This window comes from Petromyzon marinus, chromosome 6 (genome assembly GCF_048934315.1).
Source record: "Petromyzon marinus isolate PM22_M1 ecotype Great Lakes invasive population chromosome 6, UKy_Petmar_22M1.pri1.0, whole genome shotgun sequence".
NCBI classification, from domain to species: domain Eukaryota; kingdom Metazoa; phylum Chordata; class Hyperoartia; order Petromyzontiformes; family Petromyzontidae; genus Petromyzon; species Petromyzon marinus.
Genome location: NC_133672.1, coordinates 15,480,523 through 15,502,135, shown reverse-complemented (window position 1 = coordinate 15,502,135; position 21,613 = coordinate 15,480,523).

Sequence of the window (21,613 nt, the reverse complement as noted above, 5' to 3'; positions counted from 1 at the left end):
ACCGTTGCTTAAAGCGCTGCACAAAATATCTGACTACAGTACTCACAATAAAAGTTTCTATTTTGATTCCCGCCGAGACAATATGAACGAGCTCACAAGCAAACACAATTTCACCCACCACGCCGCATTTCCTCGCCGCCTCGGTGCCATCTGCTTTATTTTGAGTCAACGTCGGGAAGATATTTTAATTTTCAGTTTTACCTTTGCCAAATCAGCAAGCCATGAGTTCGAGGCACAATTTGATTCTGCTCACTGCACGATAACGCTCGGTGCACCACGCAAACACCCCGCGTTATTCGCGGGGGTGTACACAACAACAAATAAATCACGCATTGTGGGTGTCTCGCCTTTTTTTAAACGAGCGGGAGTGCGAGTCCAAAAGTGAACATGCACGGAATAAAATTGCAGGCTCCAATTCAACAATGAAAATTGCATCTGAAAATCACATTAATAAAATGATCTTTTCTGACCTTACCCATACCACGTTCTCTAAGCTCATAAACAAGCCTTTGTAAATATATTAAACAAGCGCCGTCTCACCTTTGCGATAGCCTTTGTACGCAAGTAATTTAAGGCAAAGTACACATTTACATTGGAGCGGGTTTTCTTATGGAAATGAAGATTTTGTATTTGCTGCTGCTAATATTGTAATACTCAATATTATAACAGTAAAAATAGAATTGCCTCGCTAACAAAACTAATAATATTAAACTTGAAGTGCAGAATAAACTGTTTCGTTTGAGCAATCACACACATATACCAACTTTCACTCGTACATTTTTTCTGATTCGTTTGGGTGAAAAATTTTGATGGATCTCATGGCCTACAGCAACACGTTCCTAGAGGCAGCCATTCATTTGCCTACATCCTGCATTACTTTAAGGACCTCCAAAAAAAACGCAGCGCCACGTTTGATGCTGTTTCAATTACATTTAATAATAATGCCACGACACGTAAAAGGGTAGTAAAAAAAAATGAACCGGCTATTAACTGATTCAAATTACGCTTCGAGAAGAGGGGGCTGGGCGCTCAGTTCGACGTGTTATTCGACGACGCACAGAGACGTACGCACAGGTGCGCGTCGCGTAATGAGACATGCTCACGGGAGGGCTTCTCCTGTGAAGGTAGCTCACGACGGGAAATGCACGCCTCCATTAAACGTGGCGTGAAGTGTGCGGCTCTTCCGATGTGCAAAGAAAGGAGGTGGGGGGGGGACTTGAGTTGTGGCCGACGCATGTGCACTGTGGACGGCTGAACTGAAGACTGTTGTTACACGCGATAACAGAGATCTTAGGAGCTGACGATTGAAACGATTCATCCCCACAACGCCATGCAGGTTTCAACTGTTTCTCATAACGCTTGGTGTGTGTGAAGGGGCGGAGCGGAGGGGGGGGGAGAGGGAAATGACAAGGTTTCACCTGTATAACGGTGCACCCGCCGAAACCTCGACAGTACCGATGTTCGGAACCTACACCAATATCCAAACCCATTACGATGAAAAAGTTTCATTACCCTAACCTCTGGCACCGAATGCCACCGATAACCCCCAACCATAACCTCTAACCCTAACCCCGTTATGGGACTGGCCTCATCACAGGAGGAGGTCAACAAAATCCAAAAGAGGCTCAAAATGTGGGTCAGAGTCTTTACCTTGCATTGATGGGATCAAACCGACCATAGCGGGTTGAATGTGGGAGTGCAGCTGTAATACTCACATGTAACATCAGATCCCATGTCGCCAAATGTTTGCATTGCCCTTGTAAAGCATCGCGCATCCTCACACTAATACAAAGCTTCCCAGAGAGTAAGATAATAATAATGTCATCATCATCAGCCATGACATCTCCTATTCTACGAAGGCTTCACCTAAGCTGTCACCATCCCTCTTCAGGCTGATTATGGTAATGTCTATGGGACCTTTTATGGGGCCGTCCATAAATGACGTCACGCGGCGTCACAAAAAGTCAGACCCCATCCCCTCAAATATGACGTGACAAAGCTCTGCCCCACCCACCCCCCCCCCAAACAAAATAAAACATGCTTCAAATCGCTTTAAACTATTGTCATTGTAGTGCGTATTTAATGTGGCGCTGCGCTCTGATGTTGTAGTTGAAAACATTTATTAAAAAGTGTATTTAATCAAGTAGAACGTGTTGTCTATATTTATTTAAAGTTGCGCATTTTTATGTGACGTCACATTTCTCAAACCCCCCTCCCTCGTCACACATCGTCACAAATGTCTGACACCCCCCCCCCCCCGCCAGGTGTGTGACGTCATTTATGGACGGCCCCTAAGATGTTCACATATCAAATTGATACCTTTTGCAAGAAATCAAGTCTGTATTAACCACACGTACTTGTGGCGAACATGAAAAACAAACAGGCTCTGATAATTCTATATTCGTTGTCTTTGAAACGTATTGGCCTACACCAAAGACAGCCTTCTCAATGGTCCAGTCTCACCAGTGCCAGACTAGAGAACGCCTAAAGACGTCAGCAGCTATATCATATGCGCCCGCCTAGACCTCGTATAGCTGATATATCATATAGCTGCTCACCTTGAACTATAAATGCTATGATACGTGCATTGTCTTTGTACTGTTCGCCTTTTTGGCATTCTATAGTCTGACACTGGTGACACGAGACCATGAAGAAGGTTGTCTCTGGTGTAAGCCAATCAGTTTCAAAGACAATGCCATTATATTATCAGAGTGTGTTTGTTTGCATGTTTTGCCACAGGTACGTGTGGTTAATGCAGACTTGATTTCCTGAAAAATGTATCTATTTGGTGTTTGAACATCTTCGCACCTGTTTTATTGCCAGAAAGGGTAAAACCTATTCTGATTTTCAATTTAGCAAATTATGTGTGGTTCCTGCACATGAGCTGATTTGCTCACTCCATCTCCGCAGTGGAGGATTTTCACAGGTGTGTTTCCCTCCCTTTTGGTTTCCACTCTGTCGCTAGCTTCGACCACCGGCCATCATCCCACCTAGCCACGTGTCCTGGCCCAGTTCACTTACTTATCTTAGCAGTCAATATAATGTCTATAATTCGTGCATGTTCTCCAATCCATGTTGCACCTCTTTCAGTTTCTCAATGCAATTCCAAGCAGTGCACCTCTCCACGCTTATTTGCACAACTTTCAGTTTTTGTTTCATTTTACACGCACGTGTCCACGTTTTTTATTCATGTGTCATAACCAGTGATTTAAAGTGTTCTTTTTTATAGAGACATAGGTATGGTAATTTATATTATCCAGTTCAGTTTTACAAAAGCACTCCAACCAAGCTGTTAGCCACCTCTTTATTGCATATTTCTTAATATACCTTTTTCTAAAACATGTTTTCGTCATTTCCCCTGCTAAACACGACCGTATAGTGTGAGCTATGTGTGAGTGAGCGTTTGTAGTTGTAAAATTACCAAAAAAGTGTGGCACAAGTTTGGCCTCTTTTAAAGCGTGGCCCTGAAAGTGATATAATGTAATTGCTTGTCATTGGATTAAACTGGTCTGCATGTACCCATAAAATGAACATTTCAATTAATCACATATTCTTCCATGAATTAAATGCAACCTTGTAAACATCCTTTCCTCCTGTATGCAATATAAATCTCAAATAAAACGCGGAAAAGTGTGTTTGTTTCCATGCAAAGGATTTAAATTGCTCGACACTTTTCAAAGCACAATCATTTTTTGGAAGCCGATTCACAGGGCGGGATGAAGGAAGCACGTTTTCTGCCATTCCCATAAACATTTAGCAGGGTATGTCATCAGATCTTGAATCCATGAATTTTTCCATTTACGTGATGTATGTATTTTAATACACATGTCTTTTGTGTATACATATACACACAATACATTTCAACGTCATTTTGAGCCGTGGACATCAGCTCCGCCGAGATGTGAGAAACAAAACACCACAGGGCAACTAACCAATCAAACCACAATAATAACAACGTCGTCGTCATATATGTATCCGGGAAAACCTCACTGGGTCCCAAGCCTTTTTCAGTGAGATTCCACATTCAAATCAAATGGTGGTTGTTTCAAAGGTGACCTAAATTCAGACTCAGATCGTTATACATTGGCAATTTTTGTGCACGTGCATTCGATTGCTACATTCCGCTCAATTATTAAAAACAAGTTAGATTATTTCTGGGGGATTTTTTTTTTTAATTTTCTGTATGAATAATGTGACAAATGAGTAAATAGTACACTGCATTAGTTATGCATTAGCAGCAGATGTTGTATCAGAAGGGAGATATTTCTACACCTGCCAACCACTGGTGCAGAAGTAGCATCTGACTTTATGGCACCAGACCCATTCATGTGGAATCCCAAAGGGGCATTGTTTTGCCACCGTGGCTTTAATAAATGTGGGATTACCTGGCAGAGAACCCCCACTACAGCGCATGAAACACTGCCATCGGGCAAATCGAAAGCCAGGGTCATTGAGTTTGGGTGGGAGACGTTCGCCACACTCATTCCAGCAAGAAGGGCCATGACTTTGTTTGCCCTACCAATGATCTTGGCGACCCTGAGCATGTCTTTAAAAACAAAATGAGACCCGCTTCCCTTACTATGAGAGGAAATTAATTACGTTCTGTCGTACAAAAGATTTTGCGATGGCCAGACACGAACTAATTCGAAATCAATATCAATTCACACCACCGGGAGAAATCTGTGCGGCTGCACAATGCACGTTTATGCGATATGATTAAAGCGCTTTGTTTAAGAAAATGAGAAATGAAGCCTTAGCACGGCCGGCGGTGGGATTTGTCCTGCAGCCAAGGGAGGCTGAGTGTGGTTGAGCGCATCGGCGAGCAGCACAACAGCAGCGGTGCATTCGAGAGGCAGCGGACAGATTATCGGAGTCATCTCTCTCCTCGCTTCACATTTCCAGTTTCCAGGCATCACAGGGCAGCGGAGCCCCACTCAAACGCTAACCACAGGCAAGTAGCACATTTTAAAATGGTATAATGAGGCCAAGTTAATCGTCGCTTAAGGCGAAACCTCATCTTATTATTACACAGATCAGTTAGGCGTTACACAAGTGGGTGGCTCAATGAGCAATACCCCTCTCCTTGATTTCACAGATTATCCCAAGGGACCCCCAATGAGACTTCTCCATTGCAATTCTCACTATGTAGGATTTTTTTTTTAAATCTGATTTTCTAATTAACTACAAGTGGCACATGGTTAATAACGAATCAGAGAGGTCAACAATCAGAGCATTTTTAAATGGCTCGAACGTAAGACAAATGAATCATTTGAATATTATGAGCTGTTGGTTGCTGTGTATCATTGGCATCTAAGTTTATTTTCTAGAAAAGTATAAGAGCAATGCTTTCACACAGCACTCAAATACAAGAGTAAAATCTATTTTACAAATCAACAATACGTTAAACAGAAAGCCATCCACCTGCCAAACAATGCAATATTAATTTGAGACGAATTGATAATAATTTCATTCTGCACAAGACACACAATATGACCGTGACATGATTACAGTAATTATTCCATTGGATTCGGAAAAGCGAAGGGAAAATGTTCAAGCGGTAGTGTATTTTGTATGGTTATAGATCAATTAATGTCATAATCGCGGTGGTGCCTACAATCACAAGGTTGTGTGTTCGGATCCAACCAGGCAGTCGACCGAGCTCATCATCTGTCAAAAAATTAGTACCAGTAGACAGAAAGTTAACAGTGGTTGTCATATGGATCTGACCTTCCATAAATAATTGATACTCTACAGCCGATTTTGAATCCATACCACGTCGGTCATGGTGGATATTTGACCATAATTCATCACGCTGCTCAGCGTGAGTTTAAGAGGAAGAGGCCGGGACTGGGTCAGATGTCACTCGCCACTCATGTGACCAGTGGCTCGGAAGGAATCTCAGGTTGCTGGGGTCATAATGCACCGTGTGACTCACTGCCCCTACTCTACCCCCACCATAGGAATGTAGAATTTACACTATTGGCTCAGTATCCCCAATGAACATGGATTATTATCACTGTGAGTTATTATTTTTAGTATTATGGTTGTTTACCCAGGAAAGCCTCTCTGAGTTTAAGTAGGACTTTTTCAGGAGGATCCTTCCAAGTTTCCACAGTGGAGTGAGATGTTGCTGTAATCCAAATTGAGTCATTTTAGATGTGCCAGTTAAATCGTACGTTGTTTTTTAAGCTATGAAAGAAAAACCGGAGACCCCCGGAGGAAACCCACACAGAATGGGGGGGGGGGGGGGGGGAGAAGGACAGGATGCCGCCTGACGTCCACTTAAGCAGAGAGACACATCCAATGTTTAAATTTTAAAAACCTATACGGGCGCTTCTTCAAACGCAATATGACAAAGTTACGTATGGTACCATGAATATTTACCACTTTGAAAAACATTCAGATTGTGTTTATGGAACACGCACTCTCTCTCTCTGATCAAATCAATGAAAGGAGAAGTGAGTGGTCTCGGTGCCAACTGAGGCGTGACCCCAAGAGGGAATGTCAGGCACAAGCCTGGTAGGGTCAGTCCAAGAGAGAAAGACACACATTAGGGTGAACTGCGCTGCTCAGTCAGACAGCAAACAGTCGAGCACAATCGGGTTTCAATTTGGCCATTTTGTGCAATTATGGTGCCTGTCACTTCTCAGCCAGCGCAGTGTCCAAAGAAGTGCAGCCTCCGTACTCTGCGACGGCGTATACCCACATCCTCTATCAACCCATTCCTATGTTTTTTTTGTTTCAGCGCATTTCCCTGGGTCAGGCTTATTCTTAAATTTACATTTTCTCTTCAAATGTAAAAAAACAGAAATTCGTACTCCTGCCAAAAGGACACATTAATATTAAACACTCCGCCATCGTTGACGCCAACTCTTGTTGCGTCTTCCCAGGACTCAAACTTCATCAATGGACGCTGTCTCCAGGGCAGCATATGTGAAGCTGCCACGGACTTGTGGTGGCAGGGTAACGATGACGGCTCATCGTATCCGAGGGCACTCGGTAACATCGTCCATTGCCTCACGAGCAGAGCGAGGGGCTGCCACACTCCACTCGTGCAGCACTAAATTATTAAGTCCAAAAAAACATTCCGTAAGGCAGCAATGCACAAGCAACAGAAACTCAACACATTTCATGAAATTCCTGCAAAACGTCGTTTGCACTTGAGCTTGCACCAGTTCTTCATAGGATCAAGCTCTCATATAGCATCTACACTGTACCAACCACTAGGAACATATCTTGGTCCTGCTAGTCTCAATAAATGGTGGTGCATCTTGTATGATTAACTATCATATTATGCCCTTGATTTCATTCATCATTGTTTAGTGATCATCGGTATGGGTTAAGACAGCTTCTGGACGTCGTATTTCGAGCTCAAGCATTAAACAGTTTCGAGGGTCCAAAATTATAGCCCCTTGCCTATTCAAAAGCACGCGATTGTATCTGCAATCACGCACTACTTGCCAAACTACCATCGCTTTCATCTTCTTTGGTTCTTTCGGTAAAGTCACGTAGAATGAGAATAAAATAATAAAATAAAATAAGCTTGAAGCTCTGTCGTCCCGACAGGTCTGTCCCTTTCACCTGAAGACGGCCGCTTGCGCTGTGGCCGAAACGTCGTGAGAATTTTATTGTGTTATTTTATTATTTTATTCTCATTCTACGTGACTTTACCGAAAGAACCAAAGAAGATTAATCCTTGCAGTCAAGAAAGCTTTAAATCGAAATTTACCATCGCTTTGACAACTACTCTAATCTACAAATTTGGATTTCTATAGCTGCCTAATTGAAAGGTCAATATATGCAGTAGTTGACGGTAGGCAATCTCACCATTGGCTCTGGTGATCGGCAAGGCTCTGCAATCGTGATTTATTCCTTCATTAATGACTTACTGTCTTCCACTCACAATGCGATCAATTCATTCACAGATGACAGGACACTTATCATACTCACTTAAATCACAAGCTGAAGCGAACAGATATTTAAGCCATCAAACGCACAGATACTTCACTATCAATGACCACTGACTTAAACACACTTCTTGATTTAGGTGACACAATTCTGGTCCATTCACATAAAAAAGCACACATTCACGGATGGGTATCACGTAAGGCTAGCGATTCCACACTTCCTCGCATCAAAATCTAACGAAATTCTTATACAAAGTAAAATAATGAATGAGCCTTGCAACAACAATCGCTTGTGATCTGTCATAAAATGGCTGTGTCACTAATCTGGCAAAGGAGGCACTGAAAATGCTCGTTTTTTTTTCTCTCCATGATAACGCATCTTCAACTCCCCACAAAGCACAATTTTGCTCCAGCTGGAATTCTGTTGTCACATCCGAGGTGAAGCACCCAGTTCTTATCTCATTTACTCGATATAATCCAGCGTAAAAGATAGTCAGGTTAAGTAATAATTAATCCAGCACTCCCTGATTCACTCCAGTCACCCGCTCACTGGCAGTTAGTTGTCGTCTTATCACTCTTCTGTCACTACCACTATGGTTATTCTTCCCGTAAACTTCGCTCATTCATTCCTCCACCAACCGTGTTGAGGACTCAGTCTACCCGAGTGACCATTTCGTCTCATCTACGCTGTGTTCAATCACCGCAGTGCAGGTCACAACACTTATCTATCTGCAATTTTCCCTCCAACTGTTTGATGTTTTTTGTCTCTTCCATTGTATATTTCCCCAAGCTCTTGGAAGCTTGCTTCATTCAAGAAAAGCGTTAACCCTTCTCCATTACAACTCTGATAGTTGATGTGTGTTGCTGACCGCTTGGCGTTTTCGGTCTTTGGATCTCTGCTCAGCAACTGTGTAAAAAAAACCCCATAAAAAACTGCCCTATAGAGGAAACATTATATAATACACATTTCAGGCAATCATCATTCTTCTTTGCAGAGAGATAAAATAGTGACCATTTGCAGAATGATATAATCGCACAAACTCTCTGCTATTTATAAATGGCATTTCCTAAAGTGTCAGGAATAGTATGTTTTCTCTTTTGGACAGTGTTATTGATGAATGTGTTGAGTTTTTGTTATTTGAGTAACTAAAGAGGCGAGAGACCCAGTGCTTCACAATCACCGTGGCTAGTTACAGCTCACGTCACCTGTAGCCAGAGAAACATTAAACTATTTTTTTTAATATCAAAAGGCACGCATAATGGCGACAGGATGTCACTCCATGAAATTGTGCTGTGCGAGTATATTTTGCCGGATTAACAAGAGTCGGGAGCAGAATTTGATTCGAATATTAATTGAAAATGCAAATAGTGACCGTTTGCTGAATGGTTTAATTGGAAACACTCGGTGGAAGCTTCTCTCCTCCAAGCCTCAAGCGTCAGCTATCCCAGAGTCTCAGAGCTCGCATACTGATGAGGGCTTCAACACGAATACCACCCACCTCCAGTGGAGACATTCAACCCGCAGCCCAGACACCCACAAATACTGTAGAAACAATTCCTTTCTTAATAAATAACTTCCGGTTTTAGGCCGTTCCATTAACCTTTTTTTAACCCTCTAATTTAAGTGATTTCTTTGCACATTTAATTCCCAAGCGGCCTAAAGCGTTTAAAAAAAAAAACCCTCCCACAAAAATCCAATTACAGCATCTAGCATGTCGCACGTGTTGCAATGGAATGGATGGATTAATTTGTTGTGAATACAGCGGCGTAGATTAATGTGGGACGGCGCCACAGTTGAGTTGAACACTGGTGAGCGGGATGGTGCTCACCAGTGCCGATCCGATTCTGCGAGCTCGTGTCCGTTCGTGCGGTACCATCACGCGATGGACAGTGACACCTCCCCGAGCCCTCCTCGCACGTTCAACTTGAAAGTAGAAATATTAGCAGACCGTATAAAGATGGTGTCACATTTCCCATGAATCAGAATGCTTTCTAAATAAAAAATGATGAAACTGTTATCCCTGTGTATTGCACGAATACGTATGAACCGAAACACGATGTACTGTCTGCGTAGTACGTGCTACAGGCAATACAGAATATATGTGAACAATTACGCATACGGTGTGTGCTATAAATGACATGTGGGTTGAAACGCACCGTAACTGCCAGCGATCGACTGTTTATGAACCCTCCGTGTTTGTGAAAAGGTAATAATTAATAATGAAATAGCTATAGCTTTTAACAAAATTGATTGCTATACAAAAATTTCCATCAACTGTTATTTATTGACTTCACAGGTGAGAAAACACACATTTTTAATATTGCAAGGAGTATTGTGGGCCACCTAGAGATTTATTAATAGTCGTGGTGGTGGTGGTGGAGATTCCACAACAAAACTTCACGCTAAATAAATTCCAATCTCGCCGCCGTGAACTTTTTGAACCTCCAATGGCAAACAGTGAACGTAATGGCCTCGGTGGGTTCTCTGGTAATGGAATTATGTCATGCGCCGTCAAAACATTACTAAAATATTTAAAACCTATACATTTGATTTCCTAGCTATCATGTCAGCTCTATTATATTGACTCTGGCCTTTCCAACCACACTGGTAATATTACGACACCGCTGGCTTTGTTATTTATGAAGCGGCACGGAGTTGCTCACGGCGAGCCGCCTGTGGCTCACTGCCGGGAACTCTCCCAAAGAAGTCTGCGGTCACGCGGAGCGCCTGAACGGGCATAGCAGAAAGAAAAACAACCGAGTCGTATTTGCTGCATGTATGTCAAACTTCCTTCGCGCAGTACATAGTCAACCGTTCTAGATTTGAAGCTTTCGTGACTGCAAGGATCCATACTCTTTGGTTCTATTCGGTAAAGTCACGTAAAAGTATAAAACAACAAAACATACAAATAAAAAATATAAAAATTCACGACGTTTCGGCCACAACACAAGTGGCCTTCATCAGGTGAAGGGACCAGACTGTCCTCGAGACAGACTGTCCTCGAGACAGACTGGTCCCTTCACCTGATGAAGGCCACTTGTGTTGTGGCCGAAACGTCGTGAATTTTTTTGTTGTTTTATACGTTTACGTGACTTTACCTGATAGAACCAAAGAGTATAGTCAACCGTGCTTATTAGAGGTGTGGGGGCGGGGGAGGAACAACAAACTAAACACAAAAAGCAGTTCACCTCGCAGCTTCAGCCAAAGGCATGCAGAGAGATTAATTACACTGTGTAACAAATATATTTTGTGTGTTCCTGGGTAGTAAGTGATTTTTCTTAATTCCGTATGCCTCAAACGTTCAGAAAATGGCTATTATTCCCCACAAACTTTGCTTTTGTGACCAGGACAGTGATATTTTGAAATTTACCTATTTTCCAGAACATTCCAGATAGATTCAGTGCTGAGTAAACTTGGAGTAACTTCTAGAACATTCTAGAACTTTCCAGTAATATAAATAATAGTATAAATACAGGGGCATTAAGCCCAACAGTTCAGTTTAGTTCCAGCTGTCTAAGTGGATACATATCTGCATTTTTCTGAGATGGCATCAAGAGGCTGCAAGCATCCGGCAGAGGCATTTTGCTTTGTCTGCGGCCAAAAAATACTCTGTGCAAGCATATGCTAAGATGTACGAGGCCTACAAGGCACATTTCGGCATGCCTGTCAGGGATCAAAACAAACCCTGGGCACCTCATTTCACCTGCGAGCAATGCAAAACAAACTCTAGAAGGTAAGATGTACAATTGTTGCTCGGAATTTAATATTATAAAATTTGTTACAATTTTTACAATTTTAAAAGTTTTTAATTAAAAAATGCTTTACAATGTTCAATGTTATTGATAACATGAAGGTAATTTATATTTTAGTTTTTATTGGTTCACTAAATAGTACTGTGAATAGCTCAGATGTGTAGTCATTTCTGTGACCAGTCACTAGCTAATCACTCAGTTATTTCAATGCTAAATTCGCCTAGTTATTTCAATGCTAAATTCTCCTGTTTGATTTGTACTAAGTGCCTCGGTGAATGTGTATGCTCTGACTTTAACGTAGCTATTTCTGTAGCAGTTACAAGCTAATCACTCAGCTATTTCAATGCTAAATTCTATGCTAATTCCATTGTCAAGGGGTGCCTCTGCGGATGTGTATGCCTTAACTTAGCTATTTCAATGCTAAATTCTATGCTAATTCCTTTAACAATGGGTGCCTCTGCGGATGTGTATGCTTTAACTTTTAACATAGCTATTTCTGTGACCAGTCACAAGCTAATCATTCAGCCATTTCAATGCTAAATTATATGCTAATTCCTTTGTCAAGGCGCTTTGTTCCTCTCACACAGCTTAAAGGCCGTGATCTGAACGTGGCTCTTTCACTCCAGCGCTGTCCTACCAGACAGTCGCGCCCCTTCACCTGATGAAGGCCGCTTGTGTTGTGGCCGAAACGTCGTGAGAATATTATTGTGTTATTTTATTTTATCAATTTATTATTTTATTCTCATTCTACGTGACTTTACCGAAAGAACCAAAGAAGATGAATCATTGCAGTCATGAAAGCTTTAAATCGAAACATATCAAAAATGAAAAATGTTGCGAGAATCTCTTGCACATTAGTCATGGGTGAAATAAATGTATTTTTGTAGGATGGTACAGAGGAGAAAAGAGAGCCATGAAGTTCGCTATCCCAAAAATTTGGCGGGAACCCATTGACCACTCAAGCAACTGCTACTTCTGCATGGTGGACCCTTCCAAATGTGGGACTGGCAAAAATGCACCTGCTATCACGTATCCGGACCTTCCTTCACCCGTCTCTTCCCCTGGCTCACTCGGTGCAACTCAAAGAGGATTACAACAGCATCAAGACCTTGCTGGACGCCTTTAAGTATGATGAGTACGGCTGGGAGGTCATCGAAGACTTCAAAATGGTGGCATTCCTGATGGGTCTCCAAGACGGTTTTACCAAGTTTCCCTGCTATCTTTGCCTTTGGGACAGCAGGGATATCAAGGCGCATTACCACAGGCGGGACTGGCCACAGCGGACCGAGTTCTCTGTGGGGAGGAACAACGTCAAGTGGTAGCCACTGGTGGACCCCCGGAAGCTAACGATGCCACCACTGCACATCAAATTGGGCCTTATGAAACAATTTGTCAGAGCTGTAGATAAGAAGTCGGCAGCCTTCAAGTACCTTCAAGACTTCTTCCCTAAGCTGTCTGAAGCAAAGGTCAAAGCTGGTGTCTTGGTCGGACCACAGATAAAGAAGATCCTGGAGTGCAATTAATTCTCCAAGAAGCTCACTAGTAAGGAGAAAGCGGATTGGAACAGCTTTGTCGCAGTGGTTCGTGGCTTCCTGGGCAATCACAAGGTCGAAAACTATGTGGACCTGGTTGAGACTGGTGAAAAACTACGGCACAATGGGCTGTAGGATGTCCCTCAAAGTCAATATCCATGATGCTCATCTTGATAAATTCAAGGCGAACATGGGAGCATACTCGGAGGAGCAAGGCGAGTGCTTCCACCTGGATATACTGGACTTTGAACGCCGCTACCAAGGACAGTATAACGAGAACATGATGGGAGACTACATTTGGGGGCTGATTCGTGAAAATGGTTTACAGTATAGTCGTAAATCTCGTAAAACTACTCACTTCTAAATCTTTTGTCGTCATTTTTGTATTATTTTAGTATAAATACATATTAATTTTGATTCGTGTTGTTTTTTTCTGACTTTATGTGAACGAAAAGACACAAATTGGCCCGTTTTCTCAATTGAAAATAGGTAAATTTCAAAATATCACTGTCCTGGTCACAAAAGCAAAGTTTGGGGGGAATAATATCCATTTTCTATACTTTTTAGGCATAAGCAATTACGAAATAACACTTACTACCCGGGAACAAATATTGTATTACATAGTGTTATAAATCAATTATGTCGATTAATTCCATGTCGGCAAAAAAGGCAGAGCAGTGATAAAGAATTAAAATGGCATCGTCACATGCGCCCAACCTCTTCCATGAACACTTATGGGTGCGCCTACATGGAGCTTTCATTGTATGTAGATTGAACACGAATATGAACCAATGGAAATTGCATAATTGATGTAATACTTTGTAGTGTCTAGCTCAATGAAGAACACACCATTACATGATACAGTGTGTTCACTTCACAATGACAGACGCGCCTCACTCACGCCAGTGCGAATCCTCCTACTGCCGTGTTGTGTGTCAAGTTTAGTTTAAGGCCGGAGGGTTGGAGTAGTGTGGTGGTAGGGAGTGGGAGGGGGGGCACGACTCCCAGGAAGAGCGGTGCATCGCGATCGAGCTCGTTAGAGTGCCTTGCGAACGGCGCTCATCGCACCAACCCAGGGTATCACTCCCGAATTTAAACGGACACCCGACTACTTCGTCTGGTTCAGCAAAAATAACTTTATCGGTTGCATGTTTCCATTGTATTTTTTTGGTATCTGAAGTGCTGGTGTAGGACATGTGCAGGATAAAGCAGCTGTGAACTGCGTGATCATCGGTGACACGGAAGGCAGGAAGGCCTGCGGGGGAGGACAGCGGTGACCTTTGGGAAGCAGGGACTCCTAAGTCCTCTTGGCCTTTCATCATAATCCTAGCAGAGCCACATTGCTCCCGGTCTGGCATGTCCACTGCTTCTTATAAACCCCTTGGCACTGGGCAGGTGGCAATAATTTATATCCATGTGACAAAAAACCAACAAAGCATTTTCCACTGGGGCATGCGTGGACAGAAGACGTCTGTCCAATTCAAACAAGATTTGTTATTATGAATTAACACCCAGACTGGTGGAATGACCGCATTCGTTTTCAGCCATGCAAAGAAGATGAATACAGGTGCCGGCGGATTTAGAAAATCTCTTGACTCAGCACCACGCTCTAACCCACGGACCTTTTCCCATAGCGCCTGGCTCTTCATGGTCTCATCAGTGGCTGACAGCTGCCTACTAAGCACAGCCACCCTGGCATCCACACTCCACCAACAAATCCCAAGCAGCCCGATCAATCACTCTAACCCTGGTTATGAACCCTGGTACAGGCCAGGCTGGGCCAAGCTGGGCTGAGCTTTAAGAAGGCTGAGTCTCCACCTTTGTCCATGGCATGCATGGGTCTTTTGATCCGTACAGGGGCTCATGCCTAGCTGGCGTGTTTAAATGTGAACGTTTATCATCTCGTCCATCAAACCATCCTGACATGACTCCGAGGAGGAAGATGAATGAGGAGAGAATTGTAAATGATAGCCAAACATGTGTAAAGATCATCTGGGATCATAAATGCAACAGTGTTCACCCTGTTGGATTAGTCATCAGTAAAAATGTAGAAGAGTTCTACTGTGGTGGGTTTACTTATGGAATAATAATAATTCACACACGTTTATAGAAATATGCTCGCAGGAGTCTGTCTAACGTGTAAAAGCCACGCTGTTCTTTGCAGGCCCCCTCGGTGTACATGCTTTACGCTGCATTTATACGAATGGTGTCTGAAGCCGGAACTGTGTGGCCTAAATATCAGGGATGTTGTCTGGCTGCCAAATCTGGTGTTGCCATATAAATTATGGCCGGGCCTAAACACATATTTGATTTGAAGCTTTCGTGGCTGCAGGAATTATTCTTTGGTTCTTTCTGTAAAGTCACGTAGAAAGCCTGATGACGATTGCTTGTGTTGCAATCGAAACGTCGTATTCTATTATATAATGTATTTTCTTTCTACGTGACTTTACCGAAAGAACCAAAGAGTACTTCACATATTTTTTTCAGAAAAGCAACTTCGCCTACACATTCTGTGCAAACAAAGCATAAATGTGTGTCTTCATAAACATATAGTGCTATTTCCGGATGGTCACGTGGTTATTGTATTTGCCAACACGTGCAATCTGTTTAATGTTCGTGGATAACCGATGGCTCTAGGCTCGCGTTATGACTGTTAAAATGTTTTATCCGACTATCATTTAAATCTGATGCTGCTTAATGTTGGTAATTAGCATCCAGACGGAAAGCATAACCGATGTCCACGCACTGTAGTAAAACAATCTAATAATGTACATATCTCATTGTTTTCCTTTGTTCAACTGAGTTTCGTCCGTGAGACTCGTGATTATGTTTTCACCTCCCATTGCTTACAAAAAAAAAACCCACTATAAAAGGGACAAAAAGACATTGAAAGCAGCGAGCCAGAAAGAACAGGCAGGCAAGCTCCCACAGTGCCTTGAGATTGATGGCCTGGTGAGGTCAGTGGGTTTGCTTTTGCTGTATACAGCCCCAGAGCAGACACTGGGCCCTCATATTCCTTCCGGCTGCGTCACCATCAACAGACACCCGCAGCAGCACCTGTATGCCTGGCTGTGAGCGAGCAGGAGCCACGGACCGCAGGGAGAGCAGAGTCCTGTAATGACAAGGTAATTGATGAGCCCGTGCCAAGGTTACGGCCCTCTGCTTATCCTGCTCGGTTTAATAACATTTCGCGTGGATCCAAGCGAGTGTGCGTGATCAAGAACTAAATAAACTAATCAAAAGATTAATCAGTCGGCAGCTCACCCAGCAGCCTGACCCCACGCGCCCGACTGAATCCTGCTCCTCGCTTCGTTAGACCTTTGTTTCCCTTTACAAATGTTTGCTGTAGTAACTTTACAACTGACAAACCATACAATTTATATTTTTATATTCTTGGTTCTTTCGGTAAAGTCACGTAGAAGGGAAACAATAAAATAATAAAAATATAAAACAATAAAATTCTCACGACGTTTCGACTGCAACACAAGCAATCATCATCAGGTGTGAAAACCAATGCAAGAAAATTTGAAAAAAAGTGGCGGTTATTTTTAACGTTAGCACCACGGAGAGCGAAAATTGTATTCAGCTTATACAAGATTAAATTTTGACTTAAAACTTTCGTGACTGCAGGAATTAATATTCTATAGTTATTTCGGCAAAGTCATGTAGATAGAAGAAAAATAACAATAAAATAGTAAAAATAAAGTGAATTAAAAAAATCACGACGTGTCGATCGCAACACAAGCAACACAAGGAATTATTTTATTGTTATTTTTATCTACGTGACTTTACCGAAAGAACTATAGAATACTTATACAAGATTATATTAGACCAACGTTTGGGTTCTGTTGTGATTGGTGGTAAACCATAGGTGTGAAGGCGCGCCACAGCAAATCCCTTCCATTAGCTAATGTAATTTGAAAAAAGAAGAAACTTGTAAAACTTAAATCTCATTTCCTGAAATTTGTAGCAAAACCAATTCACATCGTTGTATTTTATGGTTCTACTCTCATATAAAAAAAATATTGAGTGAGGTTGTGTACTTATTTTTTGTATTTTCCCCCCCACATCAGTTTAGGTACAAAATATGCCACGGTGCAATAAAAATAAATCAGCCACCTTTTAAAATTCCTTGCCACGTACCACTATAAGTACACCATCTTGAGTGTATTGCAGTTTATGGCGATGCCAAATCAGTCATAAACATGAATATGCTAAAATATGATTTTAATAAAAAGGGCTTGCCAAATAATCCTCAATCACCGAGACTCTCGCCTATCTCATAGCAAGCCTTGGCACAACACGCAGCGGCTGTTATTGTGCTCCCTCCGTTGGTGTCACTCCCATCATCCCTAGTACAACCACCTCCTCTCTCCTCCTCCTCCTCACAATACTCACATAATGCCATACCATGGAACATGAACGCTACTTCTTTAATGGCACCAGCATCTGAAACCACCTCCCTCGTTAGATCCCTTTTTATGCTTTAAGCTCCATCTGTGCAGCCTCCGCCACTGCTGCGATTTGGCTGGAGTGTTCAGGCTCCCTCCCTGTCGTCCTCAATATATCCTCGTCACCGATCTCTGCGGCGTGACAACTTGGCTGCCTTCTAAGACTCCGCTGCTGCCTGTGCCATAGTTGCGGTGCATACAATGCGTAACTTGTGATGCCAAATTAGAATGCATCGAGCATGACTGATCACATTATTCAAGCTCCAAGTGGCAGGGTTCAATCATTTTATGGCGTGATTGAAGAATGAGCAAACATTGGTTTGAACTTGGCTGAGATACCATCTTTTCTGGTTTGCCGAACGAATGCAATACACGGTCGCACTCATTACACGCAAAGTGCTTGCCGCAAATGAACCACAATACATTGCTCATCGCAAACTCCGGTCATCCTCGCAGCTGCTCTTAGCTAACCATTGCGCGGCGCTTTGAGGTGCGCTTCTGCGGCCGTCTGGAACGCTCCTCCGTCCGATATAATGAACCCGCTGGAGCGATGTAATTTTTAAGTCTCGATTGAGAAAAAAACAATTAAATTAGAGCTGCTTTTTGTGTTTAATGTTGTCCTCCCCCCACCCCCCGCACCTCTGATTAGCGCGGTTGGCTACGTATGGCGCGAAAGAAGTTCAGCATACACACATTGCCGTCAAGAAGCAAAACACTGTTGTGTGGGCAGTGAGAGGACCTGAGGATCGACTTTTGTATCTCGTGGCCAACTTGATAAATTACTGTCATAATTATTCAGCGAATTATTAACAGATTTCAAATAAAAGTTAATAATACCAGCGTTTTCAAGGGCATTTTCTCAACCACATTAAACTTACACGAATGCGATTATTTTCTGTTGAAGGTGAGCAGCCGCCGCAGCATCGTGAAGAGTAATACTAGCCGTGGCTAGGAGTCAAACTCAGGAAGAGTAATACTAGCCGTGGCTAGGAGTCAAACTCAGGAAGAGTAATACTAGCCGTGGCTAGGAGTCAAACTCAGGCAGAGTAATACTAGCCGTGGCTAGGAGTCAAACTCAGGAAGAGTAATACTAGCCGTGGCTAGGAGTCAAACTCAGGAATGCTGACTGGGTTGGCGACGAGACGCGCTTCGACGCAGCTCACCACTGCTCCCCTCGGTAGTAAAGTTCCAGTGGTAAGTCGCGTGCGACGACGCGACAGGGCTTGAGCTCGCTTATTTACGGACGATTATCACCGCTCGAGTTTCTTGTGACCTTTTCAAAGCATCGCACTTTTTTTTTCACATCCTCCACGGGAGGCCTGAGAAAGTTTAGCCCTCGGCGGGCTTTCGCACCTTTGTTCTAGTCAAGACCGAAACAGGATGACCTCTTCACAATTCCACCTCATCGCCCAATGAAGCTGCTTGTGGGGCCGTCGGCGTTACAAAGAGTCAGACCCCCACTCGAATATGACGTCACAAAGCTCTGCCCCCCCCCCAAAAAAATATATATATCAAACATGCTTCAAATCGTAATAGGTTTTTACCCTTTTATCTGGCACCAAAACTGACACCTTTATACAAGGGATCATGTTTGCAATAACCACAACACAAGCAGTCAAAATGCAAACAAAAAGAGACAACTCTGATAATGATATTGGCACTGTCCTTGAATTTGATTGGTCCACACCCGAGACGGCTTTTCTTAAAGCCTAGTCTCCACTGGTGTTGGACCAGATGACGCCAAAAGGCGTACAACTCAAAAACAGCGCACCATCAGAGTATTGAGCGCTCGGGTTAAGCATTTACACTATGAGACCTCCTTTGCCAGTAGCAAGATATAGTAATAGGTTTTTACCCTTTTATCTGGCACCAAAACTGACACCTTTATACAAGGGATCATAGTGTCTTACCCTCCCCCCCCCCCCCAGGTGCGTGACGTCATTTATGGACGGCCCCTGTAATCACCAGCGAAACGTCGCACTCGAATTGCCAATGCTGTGGGAGTACTCTCCAACAGACCGGCGTGCTGAAGTCTTCACGAATTCGTTACGAATTCAGCACACCGGTATAATGGGCACGTTTTGTCTACGTGACAACCCTCACTAATTGGCTGTGTCGGGTGGTGGCGGCTTTAACGACACTTTTGTAATTTCGCGATCCACCCCCCCCCCCCCCCATTATTATGGATACTTCAGCCGCTGTTGGCACGGAAGCGCGGGGCAGGTGGGCTGGAGGCCGCGTGTGTCCACGGGTTCCGCAGCTCGAGTGGCGAGGCCTCGTGCGGGATGGTGCAGGCGGCTGCTCCTAACCCCAACCCCCCCCCAACCCACCCAGCCACCCACCCCGGTCACTGCCCCTTCACACTCCGTTTGTCAGCATTAATTAAACCCTCCTCCCCCCACCCCCCCAAAAAAAAAAGCGGACGACGTCAGTGTAGCTCGTGGCTCCGTAGGGTCAACGGTCCGCATCACACAACCAGCAGCCTTCTGCGAGCAGGTGATATTTACAACTGCTGCATCAGCGCCATCAGCTGCATCGCTGTCTGTGAAGCGCTTGGATTGCCTCTTCCCCCCACCTCCCGCCCTCCCCACCCTGCGCGGGTCTTCCTGCCCCCCCCCCCCACCAGCTCTGGTATGTCCCCTACACCCCCCTGGTCCATCCCAAGCTGCTGGGTTCGTCCGTGGCGAGAGGGGGGGGGTCTCTTTCTCTCATTGGCTGGAGTGCAATGTTGCATTTAGTGCAGAGTGCCGCCGGTGTTCGTGTAAGCCGGCAAGAATACATCAATGTTAATCACGGCATCCTCAGCGAGTGCCGTCTGCACTCAGTACACAAACCTCGCAGTTCATAAAGATGGGCATATATGTCTGCTGGCTAATCCAATGCTGTGATTGAATCGGAAGGTTTTGATGCGCTGAGCTTCCCCGTGCACTCGGGAGATGTCTCGCCGAAGCAATCAGCACCCATGTGTCTGTGCTCCTGTCTATCCATGCAGCATCTTAACTAGGCCGGCAATGCACGCTGCAGAATTTTAATTACCATGTGTGCACAATGGGGATCATGTAAAATTTATTTTACTTTCTAAAACATGTCGGCAAAGTTATTGTCATTATTACGTTGAAAGGCGATGTGTTTTTTGCATTTGCATGCGGAATGTTCAGGTGCACTTGGCTGCAACATTTTACACATTTCAAATTGGAAGCAAAACGTGTCAATGAACTTGAGTTGCAGCCCAAAGGAAACATTTCATAGTGGGTTGACGTGCTTCAGAAAATGACACAACCCCAAACGAGAGAATACTTTAAATTGGCCGAAACACAATAGCATGGAGAACAACAGACAACACTTAATACAGTAATTGTATCGGCCGTGTTCAATCCACTACCGCGCAATGTCGTAATCTGTTTCGCTCCAGCACATGAGATTATTGTCTAATTCCTTCTCCACGGTGGTTTACTGACGAAAATAATATATTACGAATAATATATTTGTAGGAGGGACGCACATGGAAAACACAACAGTGTATTTATATATATGGCAATTAATGAAAGTCGGCCAGGAACAAAATGATCAATTAAAGAGGTGAGCGAGAGCAGTTTTTGCCTTTTTAAAATTGAATTTGACAATGAAAAGCAACATAGCAATGTGCCTAAACAAATTAATATTTCATTCGTGTGTAATGTACACACTGCTATGACATATTGATCGGAAATATGTACACTGACAAAGGAAACAGGACAAAGGCCCTAACATGCGCAGAGATGAATGGCGCCGTGCATGCTGGGAATTGCAACAAAAATAGGAAAACGCGAATTAAAAAGGACGAACGCAAATTCGAGACATCGTGTATTGAATGTTTGTAAAAAACAAAAAATTGGGCTTGGGCAGAACTCGTTGTGAGAATTGGATGATGACTGATGGGTGACAACGTTGACACAGGATGGCAGCCTTTAAGAGGGACCACAACCGAGAT